Raw genomic sequence first — 3,735 nt, 5'->3', positions numbered from 1 at the left:
TTATGTTATTACATACGGACGGAAATAACTTTTGGATATCAGAGCGGTGGTAACTCACCAGCATTACGACCAGGAATACAACTTTCCAGAATTGGATCCTTTGTTCGTACCAACCAGGGAAAATGAACTTATCCCAGAGGTTGCGCCAAGACACTGCCAGCGGAGAAGAGATATTCGGCGTGGACTTCTAGTCCGACTCAGGAGGTGTGTACACCATCCACTGTTTCCAGGTATATTACTCGCTAGTGTTCAGTTACTGGACAATAAAGTAAACGAGCTCAGCGCAAGGATCTCCTTCCAAAGACACGTCAGGGACAGTAACATAATCTGTTTCATGGAATCACTGTCCCCATCCATACAGCCATTCTCAGTACATCGCGCAGAGAAGAATAAAGAACTCTATGGGAAGAAGAAAGGTGCTGGTGCATGTTTCATGATTAACTACTCATGGTGTGATTGTGATAACATACAGAAACTCAAGTCCTTTTGTTCACCCGACCTCGGTTATAGTCACAGCCGTGTATATTCCCCCTCAAGCCGATACCACTACGGCCCTCAAGGAACTACACTGGACATTATACAAACTGGAAACCACATATCCTGAGGCCGCATTTATTGTAGCTGGGGATTTGAACAAAGCAAATTTGAGGAAAATGCTACCAAAGTTCTATCAACACATTGACTGTAGTACTCGCTCTGGGAAAACACTCGACCACTGCTACTCCCCCTTTCGAAATGCTTACAAGGCCCTCCCCGCCCTCCCTTCGGCAAATCAGATCACAACTCCATTTTGCTCCTCCCTTCCTATAGGCAGAAACTCAAACAGGAAGTACCCGTGCTGAGGTTGATTCAACCCTGGTCTTACCAATCAGAATCCATGCTTCAAGATTTTTTTGATAACGCGGACTAGGATATGTTCTGGGTAGTCTCTGAGAATTACATTGACGTATACACGGATACGGTGACTGAGTTCATCCACTATTAAAACCTACCCAATCCAGAAACTGTGGATAGATGACAGCATTCGCACAAAACTGAAAGCGTGAACCACCGCATTTGACCATGGCAAGGTGACTTGGAATGTGATTGAATACAAACAGTGTAGTTATTCCCTCCGTAAGGCAATCAAACAGGCAAAACGTCAGTACAGAGACAAAGTGGAGTCGCAATTCAATGGCTCAGACACGAGACATATGTGGTAGGGTCTACAGACAATCACTGATTACAAAGGGAAAACCAGCCACGTCATGGACACCGATGTCTTGCTCCCGGACAAGCTAAACATCTTCTTCTCCCGCTTTGAAGATAACACAGTGCCAACAACGCGGCCCGCTCCCAATGACTGTGGGCTCTTGTTCTCCCCGTGGGGAGAAATTTAAGCGTGTTAACCCTCGCATGGCTGCCGGCCCAGATGGCATCCCTAGCCGCATCCTCAGAGCATGCGCAGACCAGCTGGCGTGTTTACGGACATATTCAATATCTTTATATCCCAGTCTGCGGTCCCCACTTGCTTCAAGATGTCCACCCTTATTCCTGTACCCAAGAAAGCAAAGGTAACTGAACTAAATGACTATCGCCCCGTAGCACTCACTTCTGTCATCATCATGAAGTGCTTTGAGAGGCTAGTTAAGGATCATATCACCTCTACTTTACCTGACACCCTAGACGCACTTCAATTTGCTTACCGATGCAATCGATCCACAGACGATGCAATCATCATCGCACTGCACGCTGCCCTATCCCATCTGGAGAAGAGGAATACTGAGGTAAAAGTGCTGTTCATAGACTATAGCTCAGCCTTTAACACCAAGGTACCATCCAAGCTCATCATTACACTCGACCCCGCCCTGTCCTGGACTTCCTTGGGTCCTGGACTTCCTGACGGGCCGCCCCCCAGGTGGTGAAGGTAGGAAACAACATCTCGACTTCGCTGATCCTCAACACATGGGCCCCACAAGGGTGCTTGCTCATCCCCCTTCTGTACTCCCTGTTCACCCATGACTGCGTGGCCACACACGCCTCCAACGCAATCATCAAGTTTGCAGACGACACAACAGTAGTAGGCCTGATTACCAACAACGACGAGACAGCCTACAGGGAGGAGGTGAGGGCCGAGGAAAATATCCTCTCCCTCAACATCAACAAAATGAAAGAGCTGAAAACAGCACTGCAGAAAACAGCAGAGAGCGCACGCCTCTATACACATTGACGGGACCGCAGTGGAGAAGGTGGAAAGCTTCAAGTTCCTCTGCGTACACATCGCTGACAATCTGAAATGGTCCACCCACACAGACAGTGTGGTGAAGAAGGCGCAACAGCGCCTCTTCAACCTCAGGAAGCTGAAGAAATTGGGCCTGGCCCCCAAGACCCTCACAAACTTTTACAGATGCACAATTGAGAGCATCCTGTCGGGCTGTATCACCGCCTGGTACGGCAACCCAGGGCTCTCCAGAGGTTGGTGCGGTCTGCCCAATGTATTCGGTCATGAAAACATGACCGAATACAAACAGTGCAGCTATTCCCTTCGCAAGGCAGTCAAACAAGCAAAGCGTCAGAATAGAGACAAAGTAGAGTCGCAATTCAACGGCTCAAACACGAGACATATGTGGCAGAGTCTACAGTCAATCACGGATTACAAAAAGAAAACCAGCCCCGTAGCGGACATCGACTTCTTGCTCCCAGACAAAATGAACAACTTCTTTGCTTGCTTTGAGGACAATACAGTGCCACTGACACGGCACACTACCAAAGCCTGTGGGCTCTCCTTCTTCGTGGCCAACATGAGTAAAACATTTAAGCGATTTAAACCTCGCAATGCTGCCAGCCCAGACGGCATCCCTAGCCACGTCCTCAAAGCAGCTGGTTGGTGTGTTTACGGACATATTCAATCAATCCCTATCCCAGTCTGTTGTCCCCACATGCTTCAAGATGGCCACCATTCTGTTCCTTCCTGTTCCCAAGAAAGCAAAGGTAATTTAACTAAATTTCTATTGCTCCGTTTCACTCACTTCTGTCACCATGAAGTGCTTTGAGAGACTAGTCAAGGAGCATATCACCTCCACCCTACCTGATACCCTAGACCCACTCCAATTTGCTTACCACCCCAATAGGTCCACTGATGATGCAATCGTCATCACACTGCACACTGCCCTATTCCATCTGGACAAGAGGAATACCTAAGTAAGAATGACGTTCATTGACTACAGCTCAGCATTTAATACCATAGTACTTTCCAAACTCGTCATTAAGATCGAGACCCTGGGTCTCGACCCCGCCCTGTGCAACTGTTTCCTGGACTTTCTGACGGGCCGCCCCCAGGTGGTAAAGTTGGAAACAACATCTCCACCCCGCTGATCCTCAACACTGGGACCCCACAAGGGTGCGTTCTCAGCCCTCTCCTGTACTCCCTGTTCACCCATGACTGCGTGGCCATGCACGATTCCAACTCAATCATCAAGTTTGCAGACGACACTACAGTGGAGGCTTGATTACCACCATCGACGAGACGGCCTACAGAGAGGAGGTGAGGGCCCTCAGAGTGTGGTGTCAGGAAAATAACCTCTCACTCAACGTCAACAAAACAAAGGAGATGATCGTGTACTTCAGGAAACAGCAGAGGGAGCAACCCCCCCCCCCCATCCACATCGATGGAACAGTAGTGGAGAAGGTGGAAAGTTTTAAGTTCCTCGGTGTACACATCACGGACAAACTGAAATGGTCCACCCACACAGACAG

Source organism: Salvelinus namaycush, chromosome 12, assembly GCF_016432855.1.
Source record: "Salvelinus namaycush isolate Seneca chromosome 12, SaNama_1.0, whole genome shotgun sequence".
NCBI classification, from domain to species: domain Eukaryota; kingdom Metazoa; phylum Chordata; class Actinopteri; order Salmoniformes; family Salmonidae; genus Salvelinus; species Salvelinus namaycush.
This window is presented reverse-complemented; position numbering follows the sequence as displayed.